A 25,023-nucleotide genomic window follows, 5' to 3' on the forward strand; every position below is an offset into this window, starting at 1 on the left:
TCAGGCAAGCTTGCCCAGGCAGCAAACTTCACATTTATGTGCAAATGAGGAGACAGTCATACTGAACTGGAGGGAGAGGATGCTAATGAATGTTCTTCTAGGCTTTAAGGAAAAGATATTGCCCAATGCTGTGGAAAATTAAAATTTGTTTGTAATATGTATGGTAAATTTAATGCTAAAGACCAAAGATAAATGGGAAGAGAGTTTAATCCGAGCTGACCCCATTTTTGCTGGAATGTCATTCGCTATGGTTTTCGCTCCCTCTCAGAAAGCAAGAGACGCACTAATTAGTTCTTGCATTCTGCACATAAATTATCGCTCCCAAACATTTAAAGGAGAAACTAAGGGATGCTGGGAAAGGCGCTAAGGGAACCGTCCTGTGTCCGCAGTGGGACTGTGTATCATCATAAATGGAAGGACTGACGTTGTGGTGTCACTAGTGATTGTCAGGAGGAAGTCTCTTGGCCTCTGAGTGCTTCTCCTCTTGTTGAGGTGACTACTGCGAGGTGTGGGAGAGGAATGGGATTAAATTCACTTTGGGATGAAAAGCTCTCCTTGACTGAAGAGGATCTGAGGGGCACAGAGCTTGGCTGGTCTTAGGGTTCCTTGGGATGGACCCAGCTTTCACCTTTTTCAAAACGTAACATACTGCCCTCACTAAACACACATATACAAGGATCCTCTTTTGCATTAAACTGTATGGTCACATAAACTGATCCAGCTATCTGAAAGGCTGACTTGCAAAAAATCCCTTGCCAAGCAAAAGATGAAAGCAGAGGACCCCTTCGAGCCTTCATTCTTACAGGAAGAGATTCAGAAATAACGTAATTTACGGAAATTCCCTGGAAAGAGATCAGAGTTTGAGCCTTATATTCCTTAAATTGTTCCCTGTGAGGCTTAAGAAAGCTTTTCTGACACGGTGGGTTTCCAGAGCCATGGGAGAGGTTCCCCCGAGGCACTGAACTTGCACAGCTCAGTAAAATGCAAAGGGCGGCTAAAACCAAGCTCCGAACTGCATCACTAACGTGGCTGCACCGCTCCCGAAATCGCACGTCCGGCACCGACCCACCGCATCTGTCGCACCGACCTTCGCCTCCCGGTTCACTTGTCAACAGTTCGGTTCTCCCGGCCGGCGCCGCGCCGGCGCATGGAAATGAGCCTGTCTTCGGCTGACAGGAGCTCAGCAGAAACTCATCAGCAGATGATCAAAGTTTAGAGTTCAGATGAAGGGCCTCAGAACTCGTCTCAGGGAGGTTGGGGCCCCTTCGTGCCCTGTGGATGGAATTTCATTAGCTTGTAACTATGACAGGTTATAATCAACCTGTCCAATTTTAATCTCTTCCATAGCTATGCTCTAGATTTTTAATTTTTTTTATCATTTGCTTTAGTTGACTTGTGAATGTGCCCTGCTGAAAGAAAAGACTCCCTAACCTGTTCCCTTCAGGCAACTGGAAAAGTTCCTCGTGCAGCCAGCCAGCGATGTGTTTAAATGTCAGTGCCCAAGGGACAGATGTTAAGGGAACGTGGTTCATCAGAAAGGATTAATCACTCTTTGTTGGACTACCTAAGAGGAAACGGCATTAAACACCCAGCTTAATTACCTATGTTGCGGCAGCTCCAAATTGCAAGTTTGATTTGGCCCCTGATGGAAAATGTATCGCTCTAGGACCTAGAAAAGGTAAGGAGGACTGTGTCCCAAGAGATCCTTCAGCTGGAGCACAAAGCCCTCTGGTGAAAGAAGTGACTCCATTCAAGCAGGAGGTGGGTTTCAAACGCTTCGTCAGGATCACTGGGCAGAGGTAAGTCTTCGGTCTGCAAAGGAGGTGTGTGCGATGAAGGTGTCACTTTTCTTGTTAGCTCCTGTTCTCGCTCCTGACTGCATGGCAAAAGGGACAGGAAAGCCTCAACGCTCCAAAAACGTAAGTGAAGCATCTTACTTTGGTTAAAAATAATTTTTGGACTAATTTAATTAATTCTTTTGTGTGACTTTTTGGGAAGGGAGACACTTAGACCATGCTTATGGGCTTTCCTCCACAATGATCATATATATTTTTAAGTAGTCACAGGAGTCTAGGTCTAACTATCGCGTGATTTTCTCTCCTTGAAAAGAAAGGTCAGCTGAATTTAGCAGTGCTTTGATGGCACTTGTCTTCATTTGATGGGAGACCCCCTACTCTGCCGAGGGGCGAGCACAGCGGGGAGGGCTGGGGGACGAAGGGAACAACCAAGCTCCGGCTGCCCATGGGCTGGCGTCGCGTTTGCTTCGTGCCAATCGCTTGGAAAGCCTCTTGGTGGCCCGGTGAGAAGCTCCAGCTCTCCGGGAGGCGGCTTTGCAGGCGATGATCTGGAACTGTCTGTCATCATTAGAGCGCTTTGCTTTCAAAACCCAGCCTGACACAAGCGTTTTGTTCCAGGGTGGGGTGAGGAGATGATATAAGAGGACATCTCCCCAGGCCACCTCCGGGGCTCGGTGCATCCTTGCCCATCCCTGGCAAGGTGCCGTAGGATTGCGCTCTATGCAAATGGAAAATTAATAATTCAGCGTTTTCCCCTTTTCTGGGTGGAAGATGCTTGCTGGCTGTGGGAGGTGCGTGGGATGGTGGGCCGGGCAGAGGCACGCTGGATGTGTCAAGACACCGCTTCAAACCGCGGAGAGAGTGGAGGAAACCAGCACGACCCTACAGAGGTTTTATACCGGTATAATAATTACCTCTTCTGGGCATGTGGGATATTTTTAGCCTGCTTGCCTGAGGAAATGAAGCTCATATGATCACGTAATGAATGCGCGTGCGTTTCTGCATGTTTATTCTGACCTTAATAATTTTTGAACCCATTGGCAGTTTGAAGCAGAATTGATGGGGAAGGGAAGGAGTCTCACAGACAATTAAGTTTTTATACGTACTGTGAAAACAGTGGTCAGGTAGAGGAGCGAAAACCGATAAACGCTCCCAATCAGCATTTCTTCTCCGAACGACAGGCCGCAGCGTGGGCTTCTACCATATCAGACATCAAAGACTCCACACCGGGGGAGAGAATTAAGAAAAAGCCATTGGGATGGCAGGGACATATTTGATGGGAGCTCGCAGTCAAGCATGAAATGCAGATCTTAGGGAAACAGGGCTTTGTTATTCCTCGTGCTGACGGGACTGCATATTAACTGCTTATGAGTCGTATCGGCTCAACGGCAAGCGTGGATCTAGTTGGAAGGCAGAAAGTTGTTTCTGGTAACACAGGCTCTTCCTTTTCCCCACGTAAGTGCATTTCTGGCAGCGAGGCTCTTTTCTGCGCTCAGGGAGTTAACGCTGCTTTCACTTTGGGGCATAAACAGGGCTCAAAAGCCCCGAGTGTTTCACGTGGAGACGTCTGTGCCGGGGTAAACCGAAACAGCTGTCGGATTTGGTTGCCTGCTATACCTAAAGCGACAGATTAGGACTAGGGAAGGGAGTTCTCGTGGCAAATCCCCTGCGTTGCCCTTCCCCAGAGGCTGCGATAGGGCCATGCTGCTTCCTGCAGGGTGAGGAACGGACCCAGCGTGCTCAACTCCCGGGAGCTTTGGGGAGAAACCTCCCAGAATTCGTTAGTCCAGACTTAAACCTTGGACATGGCCCTCTGTCCAGAGCGACCGGGCTTTCTTCTTCCCTTACAGCTTTTCAAGGTGGGAAAACCTCATCCTCTTTGCCCGGAGGACTCCTACATTTTGCAATGAGCAGTGGGCGCCTGCACCCCCGCCCCACCCCAAGTCTCCCCCCCCGCCAGGTTTGCCTGCAGAGAGATATCCATGATGATTGAGGCGTTCTTCAAACACCCATGGGAGCGTTCTTAATATTAATGTAGTCTTAATTCCATTTAGCATAATTCACATTGGGGTTTAAAGCAGTTTAGCAGATCCACTGGAAATTCAGGCTTTTGCTTAATTCGCATGAATTTTCCAGAGAGTCCCTGCGTGGACAAGCCTTCTGAGGAGCTTGGCAGCAGCCAAGGTTTGGCATGTGTGGCTCACAGGGGCAAACTGGTTGGAATTGGCCAGGATGTGTTTTGTTTTCCCTCTTTTCGTGCCATGGTACATGCTCTCAGCTAAATGATGGGCAAGCGACCACACAGCTGCATGCAATCCCTATCCAGCCCCCATTACAGCTCCAGGCATTGCTTGAGACGACTGGGTTGTACGGCTGCCCAAAGCCCCCGGAGCAGCTGGGGTACGGGAAATGATGCTGCACTCTCAGCGAGGAGGACTAGTCTGCCAGGCAAAGCCACCAGGGCTCGGAGGTGAAAAAGCTGCCGTAAAATCCAGCGCCAAAAGGGATTTTTGCGGGGAGATGCTCCAGATCCCAGCCTGGAAATGCTGGCACCTCCAAAGAAACGAGCCCCACGCAAAGCGGGGTTTCTTTTCCCAAGGCTCACCCCTCTCGCGGCTGCGAGATGATTGGTGATACCTTGACAAAGTGCTTTTAATTGATGGCTCTGCAAGGCCCTGTAAGTCTGTGTTAGCACAGCACTGCGCACCCCAGCAAAATAGCCAGAGATGCCATAAACACGTCTCTTCCCACCAGTTTGCCAGCTTAGAGCAGCTGGAATTAAACTGATGCCAGCACAATGAGTCTGAGATCATTAAAGCTTTCCCGGACAAAAGGACTGTATCTCAAGGGTCTGTTTTGCCATAAACAAGCTGGGTGAAAACAACAGGAAATAGTGAGGCATAACACGCTTGTGAAGAAAACCCCGCTCTGCTGAAATGTGCCGGAGGGATTTGGGGCAGATGGCTGCGATCACCCTCCACGGGGCTGTTGAACTAACACAGCCTGGACCGGGGGCTCGGGGCTGCGATCTGCGGAGGTGGGCTGAACACCTGCGACTGCCAGTGGCTTTTGGAGAAAAAAAACAAAAAACCATCTTCTCCAGGTGCACAGGACTCTGGAAACACCATGCCATCCCGAATTAGCTCATAATTAGCGGTTGTCCCACGCCAACCAAGAAGTCGTCATGAGAGCAAGAGCAGAAGCCCAGGGGTGGTGGGTGACTCATAGGACCTGCCAGAGCTACGGGATGCTCAGGATGCCGTGGATGCGATGTGCGTTGGCAGCGTTGCTTCCCAAGGTGAAATCACAAGTGCATTTCAGTTGGGTTCTTGGAGGGGTTGGGATAGGACCAAGGTGCTCAGAGGTTAAGTTGCTTTGAATCAAACTGGAAAAGACAGAAAAGAAAAAGGGAGATCAAGTCCCAGATTTTGACATCGTATCCGACATGTAGTTACTCGCCCTTCCGGGTGAAGAGAGTTGCTCCTATTGGTGTTATTAATCCTGTTTGAAATGTTGTTTGCTTTGCTTTCTTCAAGAAGGTCAAACTCTAAATGGCGAATGCCATAGCGAATGTAATGTGAAAAATTAATTTTGAAAATTCAAAACAAATGTAATTTTTGGAACTCGGCCAGCGTTTTCATCTGCCAAAGCAGTTGAATCCATCCTGATCTGAATTCAATGAAGAGTTTCCATCTTAATGTCTGGCTTTTGGAGAGGCTTTCTGTAAGTAAATTGCAAGTCGCTGTATTTACTACGCCCTGCTTAAGAACACAATGCAAAAACTCCCGAAAGTGGGGAAGATCTTCTTAGTCAAACCACAGCAAATGAAAGCCTTGGTCAGTTTTTACGGTGCCTGTAAAGTTAGATGTGCAATTCCCAGTGGTGCTGTAGGTCCACCTACGTTGTCCCTTCCTACGCTCCAGCTTAACCACCTGCTTTAGGATGGGAGAAACCCTCCCTCTGAAGGTCCTGATCTCTGCTGAGCCAGAGCATCCCAGTAGCCATTGATATTGCAGACCAGCCCGGCTCTTTGGATGCTCGGACCCATCTGGATATTCAGCAGCTCCACACTGGAAATCCAATTGCCATCGTACTACGCCCGAGCCACTGCTGCAGAGGGTCAAGGCGTTTCTTAATGGCTTGGCTAATCCACTGGTGCCCATGGCACGAAGGACCTGCCCGCTGCCTTCCACAGCTCCAAAGAGTAAATGAAACGATACGATGAAACATATTACGTTTGCATCTGGCTCAAAGGGAACATAACGGCATTAGGCAGCCCTGGTGCTCATTAAACGCCTCTGACTAGAAGGATGTAATGAACCAGTTTTATTACAATAGTAATTTCTTCCTATCACATTTGGTGGTTATATATTCATGGGGGATGCGGGGAAGGGAGGAAGCTCAGTACAGGCTGGTGCGTTAAGATCTATTGCGTGCGGAAAAGATGACACCAGAGCGTGTGGCTGACAGATAGGAGAGAGGCGAGGCAGAGAGCAGAATATCCCCAAGTCCACCATAATGCTGTCAGACTGACCTTTAAAAAAAATATAAAATAGGAACGATAAAAAGGGGACCCTCTGTTCTTGGCTTCTGAAGCATCAGCAGCTCCAGAGTTGGTTTAATGACCAACGGTCGTTAGGAGCCTGCCGCGGCTGAGCTATCACGTACCTGGGTGGTACGAGGCTGACCGGGGAGGGCTGCCTTGTGCCCGTGCCGTGGGGTGTCTGTGCAGGACAGAAAGCTCCCGGCAGCCACCGGGACCTCGTGGGCAGAGGTGGCAGCCCGAGACGTATTTGCATGGCCCGAAAGAAGGGAGGAAGAGGGAGAAATCTAAGAAGATCAAGCCCGAAAAGCAACCTGGCTGTCTCCCCAGAGTTTTAACACAGGACTTCTCCATCTTCCAGCCTGGTTGTAACCAAGGTAGTTTTCTAAATTTGTGCAAAGAGATAATCCATGATTAATAGCCATTTTAATAAATGGCTAATCAATTTATATGGGTTGCTATAGAGTCCAATAAATCAAAACCAGGTTGATTATATCCATGGCTTATAGCCATCTTATAATACCTTCCACTGATGTGCTTATAATAATCTGTAACATCCGCTGCTGCTGTCGGTAACTCATTTAAAACACCAGTTAGTATTTTTTTTAACCTGCTAAAAGCACAGAGCGAGTAAATATTCCTCAATACCTGTAAGCCACGTGACCTTTCATGGTTGCAAATTTGGGGCCAAATCAATGTCCATCAAAGGCAAGGAAGGACTCCCGCGGCTTGAAAAAAGAAGCTGGAAGAGTGATATAATTGTAAGAGAGGTAATAGTGAGTCAGACTTGAGTCCTGTGTTGTCTGAGCGTGGCCAGAAGAAGACGCCTGGGAGGAAGGGTGTAGGGAAGAGGGCAGCCAGATCCCCCACCTCCTTGGTCTTTCTGGCTACCTTGCAGCAACTACAGTGCCAAGTGTTTGCAGAGAGACAAAGGTTGTTCTTGACTCTCGTGTTCGATAGTCATGGGTGGATTTATCCCGATGAACATCTCTAACTCCTCCTTTCACAGGACCGTTGAGCCGTTGGGGCTGGAAGGGACCTCCGGAGGTCTTCTGGTCCCAGCCCCTGCTCAAGCAGGGCCACCTCGCTCTAGGTGATTAAAGAGCTACCCTTTAATCTATTTTTCTCTGACCCTGTGCATGAAAAACATAATTAAGTTAACATTTATGTGATTAGACACATAAAATATATGGAAAATATCTTTCCGAAAAATCCAGACTTTGGCTACAAACACCCGGGAGGGGCTCGGGTGCCATTGAGCAGCCTGGATGTCCCAGCTGGTGTCCAGCTGCCCCCCAGGATGCCCCTGCTGTGCCGGGAACTGGGTCCCGCCAGCCTGCCAGCACAGCTATTTTCCAAAGGAGAAATAGGATTTTAGCACTCAAATTGATCCCTTAGAGAACCGAGGGCAGAATTTCTGCTGTTTTCCAGCACTTCTGTTTTCAAAGCCATCACGACAACAGAGAATAATGATAAATTAAAAAAGCGAAGCAAACTGTGAGCAAATCCCACAGCCGGTAGGTTTTGCTTTTTTGATATTCCAACTTTTTTTTTTTTTTTTTTTTTCCTCTTTCTGACTTGATTCACACAACTCTTTGGAAGAAGCCCCATTTGCTAAATATAGACTGAAACCTGTAGCTGCCTGGAAAGAGAAGTGTGGTGATTTCTGAAAAACTCAAGCCTATAAAAGCTGACACACAGCCCCTCACACTCTGTAAAAACCATCTCCTGGTGGATTTATTAGTCTTAAGCAACAGCAGTTGGTCTGAAAAGAAAATGTATTTAACCTTTCTTTTTAATTGTCGCACTGTTAACCTGTCAGTTCTACATGGGGCTGTTAATAATTCCGCTTTAAACGTCTCAAAAGGAACTTTCATGTTTAAATATTAAACATTAAAACTTGGGTACAGTTAGAAAAGAATTGATGCAGCACTTTCGGCAGTCATGTGGCTCGATCCAAAGTCCATTGGAGTGCCTGGGAATTGTCACATTGAATTAAACAAGCCCAGACATAGGGTAGGCTGCAAATCCTGATCCCAGGGTCAAACCCCCGGAGCTGTAACCAGGGTGAATAATCACAGAACGGTTTGGGTCAGAAACAACCTTAAAGATCCTCTAGTTCCACCCCCTGCCCTGGGCAGGGACACCTCCCACCAGCCCAGGTTGCTCCAAGCCCTGTCCAACCTGGCCTTGAACCCCTCCAGGGATGGGGCAGCCACAGCTTCTCTGGGCAACCTGGGCCAGGGGCTCACCGCCCTCACAGCCAAGAATTTCTTCCTCAGATCTCATCTAAATCTCCCCTCTCTCAGTGTAAAACCTGTTCCCCCTCATCCCATGGCTCCCCTCCCTGATCAAGGGTCCCTCCTCAGCTTTCCTGCAGGCCCAAATAAATAAGGATTTAGCCTTGGAAAGGACCCAGTTAGACCTTTGGAGCGGGCCTTTGTCTTCACCTTAAGGTAAGATGCACATTAAGGGGCAGAATTAATTAATTTGGCTCAGCTAACTGCTTTTTAGCTAGCTACCGCAAATTAGAAGCGAACACAACACAACGGGGTTTTAAAGGAGGTTTTAGCTTGGAATCAGCTCCAGGCTTCTTAGCAGACATGTGTCCTGCATTAAAAGCCATATTGGTTTTGCTTTCGCTGCAACTTTAAGCCTAATCCACCTCCTTTTTGCAAACGTACCTTGACATCTACCTTAACATTTGTTTCCATGTCAGTCAGGCCCACAGCGCAGGTAACTCCAGCGTGGGCAGGAGGGGACGGGAACCTTCTCACCCTGTTTCGGGTGGTGTGACCCCATGGGAACCCACCAAACCACACCAAGATTGGCATCAGCTGTGGGCACACAGTGTCGCTGCCCTACAACATGCCATGAAATCGGAATTTGAATGCAAATCCCTCCGTAGCTTGAGAATGGCAGGACGAGAGGGTGGTTAGGGTCCTGCTGGGTCATGGCCTGAGCTCATTGTGTCCAGGGCTGTGGACTTCTTAGAAATCCACGTAGGACTGTGGATTTCTAGATCTACTTGTGGGCAGTTGCCCTCTCCAAAGGAGAGGTTAATACTTAACTGGGTTGGAGAGATGGAGCGTGTAACTTGGGCACCCAGGTGGGAAAACAGGGTTACAGATCCTTAAACTAAAGGGTATCACACATCATTTGTTCCTTTTTTTTTTGCTGGCCGGGGTGGAAAGGTTAATTAGCTTGCCCAAGGTCATGACGAGCTTTGTTGGCAAGGGCAAAGCATGGAAAGGTCTGGGGTGAGTGCTCCAGCACAGGTTGGCCCACCTCAGCCCCTCTCATCTCCTACCCAGTGGGAGAAGAGCCTGTGGGAACTAAAGTCTGAAAAAAAAGCTCATCCCTGATATATCTGCTGCATAGCTTGGGCCTAGCCATAACAATAACATGATGTCTCTTCTGGCAAAAATCCCGTACCCTTAAAACTAAAGGTATTTTCCAGGACTGAGAAACTCACTGGGACTGTTCAAGGGCAGGATCGGAGCTGTCAGACTGCTAGAGAAGGGCACAGGAGAAAACACAGCTGTGCTGGGAAGCCACATCTGTAACATCGCTGCCGAGCTACAGCAGAAGCGTGACACGCTGGCGCACCCTTAATTAACAAGCGTTTCCACCCTGATATACCGTGAGCCAGGTACAACAGCGAGTTCAGCGTGCGGGTGTCTGCGCCGCAAAGGGTTGCAGCAACGTGTTCCCAAAGCTGCCTTCTCCTGCCTGCGGCTGCCCGCCGAGCTCCGAGGAGCACACCCAACGCTGTTGTGGTTTTGGCCAAATTGGCCAATGGCCGGTGACAGATGCTCCCCCCCACCTCTCGCACAAGGAGAGAAGGAGGAGAGATAAAGAGATTTATGAGTTTAGAAGGAACTAAACTACTTTAATGACATATTAATAATAAACCAAAAAGAAAATAATAAAATGGATACAATACATACAAAACCATGTCAAGCTCCCAGGATGACGTCACCGGCAGGCACTGGGGAAGCCCCAGCCTGGACTCAGCGACGGGTGGGAACTGGATTCCAGAGTTGGGAGTCAGGAATGCTCGTATCGGGATCCAAGGCAGATGAACAGACAGGGGCCTCCTCGGACATCGGCCATTGAAGAAAGAGCCTGACCCTTTGACCCCTCAGCTTTTATACTGAGCATGGGGCAGATGGGATGGAATACCCTGTTGGTCAGTTCGGGGTCCCCTGTCCTGTCCCCTCCTCCCTGCAGGTGGGACCCCTCTACGCTTCTCCGCTTCCGACCCTCCAAGGGGGCAAGTAACAAAGTGAGCTGACCTTGGTTGTTATAGCAAGAAGTATCAGCCAGAGCCTCTCTGCGTGCCATTCCTTGGCACTATCTGTAAACATTGGTCTTATCACTCTGAGAACGAACTGTTTTCGGCACAACATGCTGCTAATTTCAGAGAGTTAGAAGAGGCCTAGCTAAGAAGGAAAATTACTGAACAGAAAGTTGGTTCTGTTTTACCTCAAACCAGGACAAACACACATCCCCATTTCCATTCCCACCATAATTCTGACGGTGCTTACATGCATTTATGCCGAGACCTTGTCTCATTTCCCAGCCTCGCATCGGATTCCCCTGCTCACCGTAACCAGCGTCTGAGCGCTGCTTGTCTTGTTGGCATCTATGGGCCACCACAAAACTGCATTGCAACCCTGGTCACCGGAGCTGCCAGTCTGGTTTGTGCTTTGTGGTTTTTGTTGAGTAGAGTGGTTTTTGTTGAGTAGAAGCCCATGCTAATGACTCCTGAGCTAGTAACACCTTCTTGGCACTGCTCGTACCATCTGCCATATCTAGAGACGTTCTCCTCCAGCAGAAAGACATCCCAGACTTGTTCACACACCCGGCAGCTCCCTCTCCCCTTTTTTGTGATATTTGTGAAGCCCCTGGTAGCTGCGTGATGGTACAGCCCTGGTGCCATCTCCACGCTTCCCTTGGCAGGAGCCCTCCAACAACCCAACAGATGGCAGCCCCAGCTCTATCCTCACCAAACCCAGGGACAAACTCCCAGAGACTCTATGAGTCTGGCCAGGACATCGTGGAGTATTTGTACGGGTCGGAAAAGCAGGAGGTGGGAGATAACCACATCCATGTCACCTCTTGGGCATTTCAGTTGCTCACAGCAACCTGGGATGCCACAGGGCAAATCTGGTGGTTCTGTCTAAAGCAGCATGATTTAGAGCCTCTCAGGTTTGCTAAGGCTCCCTGGGCGCTTCTTACCCCCTCTCTGCTGATGCATAAAGCAATCTAAATAAGTGTAATTTATGCACGAAAGAAAAGGTGCGAGTTTAAACGACTCCCAGCCTAAAATAGCCTCTAAGTGGGGAGAGAGAGAAAGGGGAGTCTTAACTTTATGCCACATAGAGCATCATCTCTGAATTTGGCCCTGGGCCTCAAAGCTTTTAAAAATCAAGAGTAAATTCAGTTTGGAGGAGGTCATAGACGGCTCTGTGCGCCTCTCCGGGACTTTGTCAGCGAGTCCTGGCCCAAGCAAGGCAGGCACGAGCAAGGCGAGGAGCGAAGATGACTGGGAGAGGCAACGCTTGGTGCTGATGAAGAGCCTGATTTTCCACTGCCAGTTCCTCCCCTGCCTGTTTCCAATTCTGCAAAGCGGAGATAAACCAAGGCCGTTCCACTCGGTAACCAGTGTACACGAACGCACGCGCCCAGCGACGAAGCAACAGCCCCTTCACGCCCCGCTCGTTAAGCACATCCCGGCTGACTGTCTTTTTCGCACTTCGATGCTCCCTTTACGCACAGGACAAGCTGTTTTCCAACCAGGTGGCTCCCGCTGTATCAGGCACACGCGGATTTATTGCTATCGATACTTTGCTGAATTATTTCCAAAACTTGGGCCATCCTGCCCAGTGCACACTTCGTGCTTAATTGTCACTACAGGCGCTGCTAATATTGATAGCCCGTGACCTGTCTGCAACCCGCGGCAGTCAATAACGCTGTCACGAGGGCTGGCATGGTAAGTGCCATTGCTGATGCCGGGCTGATAACATTACGCGCCCGTGACATGTGAATCAACCTCAGGGTAAGTGAGCTGATTTAGAATATAATGAATAAATATCCCCGGGTTAGAAGAGGGGATGCTGTCAAAGGCTTTCTAAAAATAGTTGGTAATTGGCTTTGTGTTAGGCTTATTATTGCCTGTGACGGTCTCTTAGAAGTTTTGAAACTGCAGACTCCTCCCCAGGCACATCCCTGTGCTCCAGAGCCGCGCTCTCAAGGCCCAGGCTCTCTCTGCGTCCCAGCTGCAAATACCCAGCAGAGGAGTATCTGTGGGCAATGCCCTGCTCCACGCAGGACGAAAAAAGCCCTCATAGATACTTTTCTGGAATCATTGTCTCCTGGTGTTTGGGGCACTTGTTTGGTTGGGGACAGGTCTGAAGGGTCCAGATGAGGAACATAAATTCCAGGAGGATTTACGGACCCTGTTACTGATCACCGCGAGCTGGCTGCGCTGGTTCTCAGCGTGAACTCCTCAACTCCCAGAACTTTTTCTGCTAAGTAGCTTTTGGGAAAAAAAAAACCAAAACAAACCACCCAAGTTTTCTGGTTGAAGTGTTTGTGCCAAGAGCTCCAGCTCAGCTCTGAAACAAATCTGATCTCCTGTGCACAGAAAGGCTTGGACTAAAAAGGAGCAGCACTGCCCTGTTCCCTCCAGGGCAGGTTCTCTGGCTCTTACATCTGGAGAGGGGCTGGTCCCCACGTTCCTTGGAGACACCCCTAGAGCCACGTGGTCCTTTCAAAGAACATCCCCCTAAGAGGCCATTAACCAAAACATGAGGCATTATTATGAAGTCTCCATGGCCAGCTGGCTGGGCAGATCTGCTCCGTGATACCTATTTACCGGTGCAGTGAAGGGGAAGAGGGGGCGTCCACGGCCGTCCTGCTCCCTGCTGTATCTGTGGCCAGCCCTGTGCTGCGGCGCAAACGAGCCTAGGTGCTTAGAGGGGACAACAGTCTGTTCTCATCCGGTTCCTGGTATCCTCTCGTTGACAACCCCTCGCAGGCTGAAGGCACAGCTGGAGTTGGCGTTGTTCCCTGGGCAGGTTTCAGTTGTCCCCCCACTGCTCCGTGGGCGAGGGCTGCTCAGTGGATGGGGCTCAGGGAGATTCGCAAGCTGCGGATGGCAATCGCTCCCCTACGAGCTGGGCCGCTGCGAGGACGCTGCGAGGCAGTCGCACCGGTATTCTTACAGCCCCCCACAAAGACCGACTCCTACTCCAAGCTTACACAGGGAAGCGGCTTTTCTTCTTTTTCAGATTCTTTGTCCTCTTATTCGGAAGGATGCACGGAGCAAAAAGGGATCTTGTAGTCTTTTGGCGCAGAGAAAACAACGTGCGTAGGGGCAGGAGGACCTTCAGCAAGGATCTCAAACCAGCACGCTCCCAGCTGGGGAAAAAAAACACCCGCTGGGAAGTTTTCAGCCTTTTCCAGCCTCCGTCGACCATCCCCTGTGTGTCCACCCTCCGTATCGCAAGTTGGCTCTAAAGGACCCTTTAAACGGCCCGAGCCTTTAGTTATCCACGGACAGTATCTGAAAGGCTTAAAATACATCAGCAATCACAGCACTAAAGCCTAAAGGGTTTTTCAACCAAGAGAGCGAAATCTGTGGAAGAGGCCTGATGGAGCCTCTTGTGACCGTGTGAGAGTGGATGAGCTCAGCCTGCTCCTGGCCGATTAACGCCGCTCTCCGATTGAAACCTCAGGGCCCAGCTCGGCCCTCTAGCACCGCATTTAATCACATCTCTCTGATTTTACACCAGGGGACGCAAAGGCTGCAGGGATGGCTACAGTCTGCAGCAGCATCTCCGATCGCGCTGGTCGCACCAGCATCCCGGGCTGGTTTGTAGTGACAGTGGATTTTGGAGGAGAAGCCCCCACCTGCAAACGGGCTTGGACCTTCTGGATGTCCCAGGCTGGACAGATATTTCCAGTTTGTCCCAAATCGTGAGGGTAAGGATGTCTCCTCCTTTCCCCACCTGAAGCCACTCCGCTGCCTTCTGCTCTGTGATCAAACTCCTGCTGCCTGTGATGGGATTTAGATGAGGTGTTTCTTCCGCAGGCTCTTGCATTAAAGTTCATACGTATCTTTAAGCACATGTGGAGGAAAGCCTTGAGCACTGCAATTCACCCAAATCTTCGTGACTCCTTTTATTTTCACATTAAGTGTTTTTTCTTTATGAAAGGAATAAAAGAACTATAACAATCACAATGAAATAAGAAAGTGAATGCCTAGAGGTAACTACAATATAAAATCATATTCATCATATCATAATATTTTACATTTGCTTGTTGTTTTATGCGGCTTAAAACCCCCTCGACGCAGGATCTAACAGCAGCAAGACAAGCTGCGGAAGAGGAAGGGAAACATGGGGAAAGCAATGTGCAGCCCCGGGCAGGGGGACAGCCAGACGTGGTGTCTTAGCCAGCGAGCTATAATTCCACCTGGCCATGGCATCCCTTCCCTCCAGCGTGTCGACCATCCGACACCAAGCTGTGTGGCACGGTCGACAGGCTGGAGGGAAGGGATGCCATCCAGACGGACCTGGACAGGCTGGAGAGGTGGGCCCATGCCAACCTCATGAGGTTCAACCAGGCCAAGCACAAGGTCCTGCATCTGGGTCACGGCAACCCCAGGCACAAATACAGGTTGGGCGGAGAATGGCTTGAGAGGAGCCCTGAGGAGCAGGACTTGGGGGTGCTGGTGGACGAGAAGCTCAACATGAGCCTGCAATGCGCACTTGCAGCCCAGAAAGCCAACCGCATCCTGGGCTGCATCAGAAGAACCGTGGGCAGCAGGGCGAGGGGGGTGAATCTGCCCCTCTGCTCCGCTCTGGTGAGACCCCACCTGGAGTCCTGTGTCCAGCTTTGGAGCCCTCAGCACAGGAAGGACACGGAGCTGTTGGAGCGGGGCCAGAGGAGGCCACAAAGATGATCGGAGGGCTGGAGCCCCTCTGCTGTGAGGACAGGCTGAGAGAGCTGGGGGGGTTCAGCCTGGAGAAGAGAAGGCTCTGGGGAGACCTTCCAGCCCCTTCCAGTCCCTAAAGGGGCTCCAGGAAAGCTGGGGATGGACTCTGGATCAGGGAGTGTAATGATAGGACACAGGATAACGGCTTCAAACTGGAAGAGGGGAGATTGAGATGAGATCTGAGGAAGAAATTCTTGGCTGTGAGGGCGGTGAGCCCCTGGCCCAGGTTGCCCAGAGAAGCTGTGGCTGCCCCATCCCTGGACGGGTTCAAGGCCAGGTTGGACGGGGCTTAGAGCAACCTGGTCTGGTAGGAGGTGTCCCTGCCCAGGGCAGGTGCTGGCAGTGGCTGGGCTTTAAGGTCCCTTCCAACCCAAACCATTCTGTGGTTCAAAGTTTGTCATCAAATGAGCAACGCCACATGCCCTTGTGCTGCTCCTCGGACGGGGTCCCTCCTGCAAAATCGCCTGCTCTGCCTTGAAACCAGCCAGCTCGTAGGGTGAGCAATGTGGCCATGACAGCAGGGGATGAGGATGCCCACCCAACAGTGCCTGCTCCTGTTCCCGGGGCTCCCTCTGCTCCCCGGCCAGCCCCAGCGCAACCCTCCCGCGGGGCCGGCGGTCACCAGATTGCCTGGCTGTTAAATTAAAAGAGAGAAAGTGGAACAAATGACTTGGGGAAGCAGGGCATTCTTCATGTCCTGAAAGACTTCAGACCAAGATTAAATGCCTTCCTGGAAGCTGTCTTTTAATAACGTGTGCTGGATGAGGTGCAGGAGTGGAGAGCCTGGATTGCATTAACTAACCTCTTGCGAAGGGGCTGGCCCGGGTGCTCAAACGGCCTGAGCATCTCTGGACGCAGGAGCATTTGCAGTGAAAAATTGGTGTTTGCCGACTTCCATGCAGCTCCTAAGGTGTCCTCCCCCAAAAGAACTGCTAAAATACTAACTTCTGCACGGGATTTGTTTGTGAGCAACAGGGGCTTTTTGTTCCTTTTTTTTTTTTTTTTTTTTTCTTCTGGAAGGGAAGGGGATAAATAAAGCAGATCTTGGTCCTCAGTGTCCTGAGCTGTGACAGAGCCCAGGGAGGCAGGTTGGGTGTTTGGAAGACAGCGCAGTCACTTTGTGTTCAAGAAAGCAAGTTACACCAATTGCAGGGTGCGTGTCTTCTGCTGCATAAAATCCAACGTGACATTTACTACCCTTCTTACAAAGCTTTTAAATATATTTCCAGATGCTTCCAAAGAACACTTTAAATTATCCAGATGCCATTTTTCACATGTGGCATAGAGGCAGAGCACTATTTTTATTTTCTGTAGGGCAAGTCAGAACAATGCTTCGTGGGGTTTGTTTGTCTGAAATGAGTCTGCCTGGCAAAAAAAAACCCAACAAACCCTGCTGCATGTTGATACCATTGTGCAAATTCTATAGCCAGAGCTTTTGCCACGACAGTTTGCAAACACGGTGCTAGCATTAATTAATCATTAGAGCCTTCCTGCTGTGCAAGCATGCATATAGAACTGCAACATGAGCTGCAGCTTGGAACGGGTTAAATGATCTCCCAGTCCCCCCTAGTGAGGTCTCAGCAGAATTAAACACCCACATCTGAGCTTGCAGTACGTGGGGGGGCTGTTCTTTTCCCCATCCCACAAACTCACACTTGTAGAGAGAATGAAAACATTCCCTTCCCTTCCCTTCCCTTCCCTTCCCTTCCCTTCCCTTCCCTTCCCTTCCCTTCCCTTCCCCTTCCTTCCCCTTTTCCCCTTCCCTTCCCCTTTTCCCCTTCCCTTCCCTTCCCCTTTTCCCTTCCCCTTTTCCCTTCCCTTCCCTTCCCTTCCCTTCCCTTCCCTTCCCCTTCCTTCCCCTTTTCCCCTTCCCTTCCCCTTTTCCCCTTCCCTTCCCTTCCCCTTTTCCCTTCCCCTTTTCCCTTCCCTTCCCTTCCCTTCCCTTCCCTTCCCCTTTCCCTTTCTTTCCCTTTCCCTTTCTTTCCCTTTCCCTCCCCTCTCTCTCAAGTGACCAATATAAGACACTTTCCATCCCCAGCTACGACGTAACGCCACACTCCGTTGTGTCTTACCAATCTTTTGGCACAAGGGTTGGTTTCCTTGTTCCCTGTTTGCGGCGATTGTTGATGAGGTGCTGGGCCTGGAGCCTTTCTACAGCATGTGCTTCTTAGGGGGCTGAGCAGGGTCCCATCGCTCGTGCAGGAGCTCGTGGGTTCCCTGGGCATCCTCTGCCCACCCCTTGTCCCCAGCAGGGCTCGACGCTCTGGCGCAGCACCAGGAGCCTCCTCCAGACCCAGCCGCTGTGACGGCAGCTCTCCAGGGGCAGCCCGCTCGCAGATTTATTTAATCTCTTTCCACATTCCCTGCTCCCCACCTGAGACTCTGCAAGTCCTCAGGTTCCCAAGGAAGCCACAAAGCCCCCTCTTCCATCATCCTTGCATCACTAAATTCAGCCTTCTCTACCTGTTTGCTTTGTTTAGCTCCGCGTTACTCTACAAAATGAGACCGATATTTCTCCGAGACCTCATACTTCTGATCAAATTACTGCAGACAAGGACCTCATATAGTTGTCCTGTTTAATGTTTATTGCTAAGAGCCTTGGTTGCAGTGACTCTTCACTGAGGGCATATTTGGCACAGCTCTGTTTCTTTTTTACCACGAAACTATGAAGATAAGGTTTCATTACCCGCGTGTTCAGAATGCAATGAAACACTTACCTAAACCAACCCGGATGCTCAGAGGGGATGGCACGGACAAAAAGCATAAATGAGCTCTGCTGGGTTTGCTGCCGCCTTTAACGCACTGGTACCTGGCAGCAGAGAGCTCGCTCCCTTGCACTTTCCTAGGAGAATTAATACAGCAACTATATCACTGTGAAGGCAGAAAGAAAATCATAGAATCACAGAATGGTTCGGGTTGGAAGGGACCTTAAAGATCACCCAGTGCCACCCCCTGCCCTGGGCAGGGACACCTCCCACCAGCCCAGGTGGCTCCAAGCCCCGTCCAACCTGGCCTTGAACCCCTCCAGGGATGGGGCAGCCACAGCTTCTCTGGGCAACCTGGGCCAGGGGCTCACCGCCCTCACAGCAAAGAATTTCTTCCTCTCATCTCATCTAAATCTTCCTTCTCTCAGTTTAAACTGTTCCCCCTCGTCCCATGGCTCCCCTCCCTGACCCAGAGTCCCTCCCCAGCTTTCCTGGAGCCCCTTTAGGGACTGGAAGGGGCTGGAAGGTCTCCCCGGAGCCTTCTCTTCTCCAGGCTGAACCCCCCCAGCTCTCTCAGCCTGTCCTCCAGCCCTCGGATCATCTTCGTGTCCCTCCTCTGGTCCCGCTCTGACAGCTCCGAGTCCTTCTTGTGCTGAGGGCTCCAGAGCTGCTGGAGCTCTGGAGCTCCATGACATGTTGTGGAAGAAAAGGGGGATATTTGGATTTGGTAGATGGCTGTATGCTCCAGACCATTGAAAGCCTTTCCCTGAGAGTCCCTCTGTGGCCATGCATTTCGGCTTCTTCCCTGCCTTGCAAACTTGCAGCAGGGTTCTGTGAAGTTATTTTAAACATGTTAATTGCCTCTGGTGCTCTCCACCCTGTGAAAACAAGCGCGCTTGAGCTGCTGAGCCTCCCAGGTCACGTCCCTATCTCGGAAATGATGGAGAAAGTCAGAGAAAACATTTTTTCACCTACGGTGCCCTGGCATCTCCCGGCTGCCTGCATCCCCCCTGCCTGGCTGGGACCTTCCGGAGCACTTTGGGAAAAACAACGCGGCATCTCTGTGCAGGTTTGCAGCACTTGAAGTCAGGGCGATCGAGCAGAAGGACTCAGGATCCTTGTTCAGGGCAAAGCAGGGAATATCTGATTTTATTTGTGCCCCCGTCTGCCCTGTGTGTGACGGAGAACACGCGGAGCTGAGCTTTGTGGCTAGTTCTTGGTCTCCAAGGCCATAAACACTGCTTTACTCGGAGTTTCCCCTTGTCCCCAGGTCCCTGGGGGCATCTTTTTTTGTTCACACTCTGTACCTCATGCATCCCCTGGGATGGAACTGCCAAGTACTCGTGCCACGTGGCTCAAAAGAAAAACCCACACAGAGCAATCCCGGTTCCCATATTTGAGTCGGGAGTGGGAAAACCCACTCTTCCTGCCTTTGGTCTGGCTTTTTTTTTTTTTTTTTTTTCATTCAAATGACGCGTGCGCCCACACTCTTCCCAAAGCTAATTGAGCAAGACAGAGGTACACGCCATCCCCTTATTCTTCTCCGAGATGCTCTCCGGGAGCGGCCAGCCCGTCACCGGCCGGCGGCATCGCTGGGCAAAGTCAACACCCCTGACAGTGTAATGGATTTCATTTCTTTATCTTTCTAGGTGCAGCCCATATTTTATCTCCCCTCTCCTGCTCCACGGGAGCTCTCAGTGGGTCAGGGATCTGTAGTCCACTGGGCGTTTTAATCAAGCAGTGTTTTGCCTGCCTGCCCCTCGCGTGTCAGAGCGTGGGCACGGGCATCGGAGGAGAGCAACAAAGAGCAAATAAAGGAGGCGAAATGATATGCAGTAATTAAGTTATTCTTCATCTTCGAGATTGCTGCCGAGGACAAGATTGGTACAATGAGCCTGAGGCGCTTCTCCCTTCACTCCTCTCTGTCTCAGTGCCTGTGACATGGAAGATGAATATGCAGCATTTTCTATTTGTGCTACTAAAACGCCCATTAAATGCCAGCAGGGAAAAACGATACACAGAATCCCAGAATCACGGAATGGTGGGGGTGGGAAGGGACCTCTGGAGATCATCCCGTCCAACCCCCTGACACAGCAGGGTCACCCACAGCAGGTGGCACAGGAACGCCTCCAGGCAGCTTTGGAATGTCTCCAGAGACGGAGACTCCCCCACCTCTCTGCGCAGCCTGTGCCAGGGCTCTGCCACCCTCACAGCAAAAAAGTTCCTCCTCATGTTGAGGTGGAACTTCCCATGTTCCAGTTTGTGCCCGTTACCTCTTGTCCTGTCGCTGGGCCCCACTGGGAAGAGCCTGGCCCCATCCTCCTGACACCCACCCTTTCAGTATTTATAAGCGTTGATGAGATCCCTCCTTGGTATACGTGAATACCAGAATGCTGCTACCCTTTGTGCCTGAGGGAAGAGCATCCCTTCTTCACCTGGAGACAGACTGGGCAAGGGCTGGCCAGGTCCGGTGACGGGCAGAGCTCCGGCGCCTGCCCAGCACAACCCTGCTGTGCCGAAAGACAAGGAGGCGCTAGTTTGACTTTGTCTCTGCAAACCTGGTGACCTACTGCGTGTCTGAACCCCGTTTTCCAATCAGGAGACGCTCTAAAGGATTTACCTTTACGTTTAACACCCTCCTGCCCCCACCTATTGCAAGAGCAGAAGAGTTACGGGTGTCTTGACAGCCTGAGCTCAAGTAGCCTTTACCCGGTGTGCAGAAAATTAGTGCCCTCCGATGACGACTTTTCCATTTATAGCACTGCAAAAGGCTCCCCGTGATGGGACGGGATCGTCTGGGATGTCATGGGACCCCAAGTGGGACAGGCACAGGGAAGACGTCCCATCCTTGATGCAATCCCACCACAGCGCTGCCCCAGTGCCAGAATCCCAGGTGAGATTTGGGGAAAAGAAATAAAAATGGAAAGAAATAAACCCAACTAACAACTACAAAAAAAAAAAAAAAAAAAAAAAAAAATCCTTGTGGTTTCTCAGCGGTTTGAAGTGGGCCCTGGACAAGTGGCTCTCACCTAGAGAACATGAGACAGATCCTCTTGCGGGGTCAGCCAGGGGTGGGAGGCAATCTCACCCCGCCGACAGGCACCTTCTTTGGAGATACAGTCCTGGCCGTCCCCCTACCTTGTCCCTCTCCTCCTTATAATCCCGTCGAGTCCATCTGCCTTTTGCAGATGGCAGGAGCTCGTCTCCAGCGCCAGCGCCGGGGCCGACTATCTCCAACCTCACACCTTGCAGGCGACACGGGTTGCCAGCAGACGCTCCTTTCCATCCGCGGTAATCTTGGCAACATCTAAATAAAGAGAGCTGCCGGTGAGAGCTCCCGAGGACGCCATCGGAGAGCAGATAAGCCGGGACTCTGTCGCCGATGCATAATGCCAAGTTTCAAGCAACGGGGGGAGATTAGGATCGTTGCGTTATCTACTGTTATCTAATTCGAGGAAATAACCATGTGCACGGCACATATTATCGAATGCACAGAACTCCGCCGAAAATGATCTTAAGGCAGGAACTTCACCGTTCCAGCTGCCACTTCATCTTTAATTCACTTCCCCGCCCCCACGCACTCCTGGATTGCTGAAATCTCGGAGCAGTGGGTGGCCGGGCTGCCATATGTGCTCCATAAAGCTTAGGTGAGTTACAGGGTGGGATAAGAGCCTTTAATTCTGCGGTACTATGCTTTTTTTTTTTTTTTTCTTGTGTTTAAGCAATAAGCAGGGTTATTTTAACGACATCTTTTTCGCTTTGTGGTTTTTTTACGCTGCCCACGGAGAGGGGAGGGAGATCGGGCAGGGCTGTGCCACGGGGGGTTTGGAACACACTGGTGCTACTGGTCTTGTGCTGGGCATCGGCAGGGGGTGGGTGCCCTGCACCACGTGGAGACGGTCCCTGATCTGGCACATTCATCATTTCGATGAAAACTGGGGGGAAATGGACGCTGGGAGTAGACACAAAAGGACTTGGTGATGGGGATGCAGGGGGTGGGTGACGGCGGCAGGGAGGGAGCCCAGGCACGCTGGCTGCTGCCCTCCACCATCTCGCCTCCCCGTTCCACGCGCGGCACGTGTCGATTTTAATCTCCCACTCATGATCCAGCAGGGAAGGATTTTTTTTATTTTTTTTTTTTTTAATGGCAGGGGAACGGACGTGGCGTTTAAGCATCATCTCTAGTGACTTTTCGGCCTGACGCGGCAAAGATTTAACGCTGCAGCGAGGCCACCTCTGTGGGAACCTATAAAAATGCCTGCACAGCACAGTTTCGCATCAGAAAAAAAAAAAAAAAAAAAGATGAAATTTTTAATGGGGGAGTTGTTTCTGTTCGTTGTCACTAGAGACTGAAGCCTTAGTCTTGGAAGCTGCTATTTAACTAGAGATGTAAATTTAAGGTTTATATCCAGCATGCTGGGGAAGGGATGCCTCCCTATGGGAATTGACTGCTAAAGGCATGGCATCGCACCGCTGAACAACAGAGCTTACTATTATGTTTATTCAAGGCTCATTTTGTTTAGATGGAGGTGCTGGAATAATAATACCTTGAAATCACCAATAACAGGGCTGATGGAGGGGGGGACACACCGGTTCCCAGTACATGGCTTGGGCGCATCCTGTTGCCAGTCTAAGGCCGTTCTTTACAATGGGCCTGAAGGGTCAGGGAGGAATTGGGGGTATTGGGGCCCAATGCTAACGAAGCACAGCCGTAGACAGTTCCTATCCCACAGCACTTGCCCCCTAATACAACTCCCTGGACACGGGCAACGTGAGGTTCAGGGTTTCTTGGTGGATCCAGGCTGAATGGGTGCAGTGGTGGGTCCTGGCTGAGGGCATGGACGTGAAAATGGCACAAGCAACTGGAAACCGGATGCAGGGGAGCTCTGGAAGCCGTCCTGGGGTCTTTGCTCCGTTCTCAGCCACTGCCTGGTAGACACCAAAGGGCAAAGAATTCCTTTCCAGGTGTATGTGCTCTGAGTCTATGGGAGGAAGCAGCTGGGAGTGGGGTTGGAGCTGGGCTTTCCCACCTCTTTTTTGGAATAAGTGCCCATAAAGTTTTTTGGTGCTTAACTTGCACTGAGATCTTCCCATCACGTGCAAAATACGCCTGGGAGCCTTTAGGTGCAGAAAAAGACAGACCCCGGCAGACACGCGCAAAGCCTGTGACCGGGTGCCCATGCCAGGTCGTCCTCTGGTAACCCTCCTCCATCATGCGGTGAGGGACAAACCTCTGCCCAGGACTGGCACACATGGCCAAGGGTGCTCGTGGGGTCTGCCACCCACGGCCAAGGGTGCTCACGGGGTCTGCCGCCCGCAGTCAGCCGCCCCAGCCTCAGCCAAGTCACCTTGCCTGAGCCTTACGGCCACCACGTGCCACAGCGTGAAATCCCTGCTGTGCACAATGACAGCAAAAGGACCCTGCGACGAACAGCCCCAGGGTCCCCCTCCCGTCGCTCGACTCCATCGAGGTGGGACGGACACATCCACTGCGTGGGCCTCACGTCTAAGCCGTAGGAAGCGGCAGTTTGGGGATCTCTGTCGTGATCTTTCCCCAGAGATGGCCTAGATGGAAATTTCCAATTATTCAGCTGATGCACAAACTGCCACCGCTGCAGCGTCTGCGTGCTCGTCCTCGCTTTCGGCTGCTGCAAGGACATCAGATTTGGGCTCACATTCCCCCACTGAGTTTTGGGCAGTCGCTTGTGCCAGTTTAAGGTCACGGTCCTCATTGTCAATGCAGTTCATGGCTCAAACTCCAGCTTACATCAAAGAGTGGATTTTGATCTGTGAACAACCGTGACAGCCCCGCTCCTTCGTGACAAGGCAGCTCGCAAAGCCAAGAAGGGAAGGTGACACAGCTGGGGACAGAGAGCTCTTTGTTGAGGGGACCTGGAAATCTTCCCAAAGGGGTGAGGCGATCCAAATGGCTAACTGCAAGGAGGAAAACTGCAAAGCCTTTCTCTTCGAAAAAAAAGCAAGAGTGATGCCTGCGAGCAGCAGTCCTCACTTCAGCTGATATATCCGAGGTGTTAAAAATAATTAAGAAAAAAAATTAAAATATCACAAAATATTCACAAATGTGGGCCCGAAGGAGCAATCGCCGATTGCTCCAGGGATTCCCCTAGAGACAGGGGGCGTTTGCACCGTCTCTGGTTCGACACGGAGCTTTGCCCGCTAGATTAGCTCTCCCGCATCGGCAAAGATCGTCGCTGCGGAGGGAGAGGCACCATCAATAGAGAAACCGAAAAAAGGAACAGCCCAAACCCCTCCCTCGCAGCTGGGTGCGCGCGGGGCGCCCGTATCACCGCCCAAGAGGCGGCTCTTTGGATGTCGGCCGTCCCGCTCGCTTTCTCTTCTCTAGCTAAACGTCTAAAGGGAAATTAACGTTGACCCCCCGAGAGAATATCTTTCACTTCAAAAAGGTCCAAAAGGGTTATTTCAAACGTTTCAATGTTTCCCTGTTTTTGAAGGGGGAGAGATGCCGAGATCAAGTCTTTGCTGTGAACGTTTCTGATGCTGAAAACCCGGCAACTTCTGCAGGGAGGGAAGGGAAGGGTCAGCTCCAAACTCCCTGAGCATCCCTGCTTGATTTCTCCCAAATCCTGCTCTGTTCCCCCCGCTTCCAGCCCCCTTGGCCACTCCAGCCCGGGATAAGGCCACCGCAGCCAGGCACAGCCAAAGCCCAGCAGCAGAGACAAGAAAAGGGCTGTTGGACATCACCGAAGCACAAAGGGTGAATAATCAGAGGCGCCTTTCGGTGGAAATGATAGAGAAGCTAAATAGGGGGACGGACCTGGCACACCTGGGACACGGCAAGGCAATGAAACCAGGGAGCATAATTAAAGCTAAATTACCCAAGGTTTTATTTATTATTTGTGGACTGCAACAGACACGAATAATAATAACAAAACGCAGCCTTTCAGCCAAAGTGCTTGCTGACTAGAATAATGGTGGGTTGGTCTGGTTTTT

General features: G+C 50.9%; 1 long non-coding RNA gene across 4 annotated transcripts; it reads left to right on the plus strand.

Moving 5' to 3' along the window:
• Window positions 1-1,150: 1,150 nt before the first annotated feature.
• On the plus strand, window positions 1,151-20,150 carry LOC128918915 (uncharacterized). 4 transcript variants are annotated; one of them, XR_008469768.1, is made up of 5 exons: window positions 1,151-1,761; window positions 1,858-1,919; window positions 4,900-5,094; window positions 9,800-14,331; window positions 19,701-20,150. It is a non-coding gene; the product is annotated as an uncharacterized LOC128918915 (long non-coding RNA). The 4 variants fall into 4 exon arrangements; XR_008469769.1 differs by lacking the exon at window positions 19,701-20,150 and adding an exon at window positions 14,441-14,741; XR_008469770.1 differs by lacking the exon at window positions 19,701-20,150 and having other exon boundaries at window positions 1,165-1,761; window positions 14,142-14,741.
• Window positions 20,151-25,023: the final 4,873 nt, after the last annotated feature.

This window comes from Rissa tridactyla, chromosome 18, assembly GCF_028500815.1.
Source record: "Rissa tridactyla isolate bRisTri1 chromosome 18, bRisTri1.patW.cur.20221130, whole genome shotgun sequence".
NCBI lineage: Eukaryota > Metazoa > Chordata > Aves > Charadriiformes > Laridae > Rissa > Rissa tridactyla.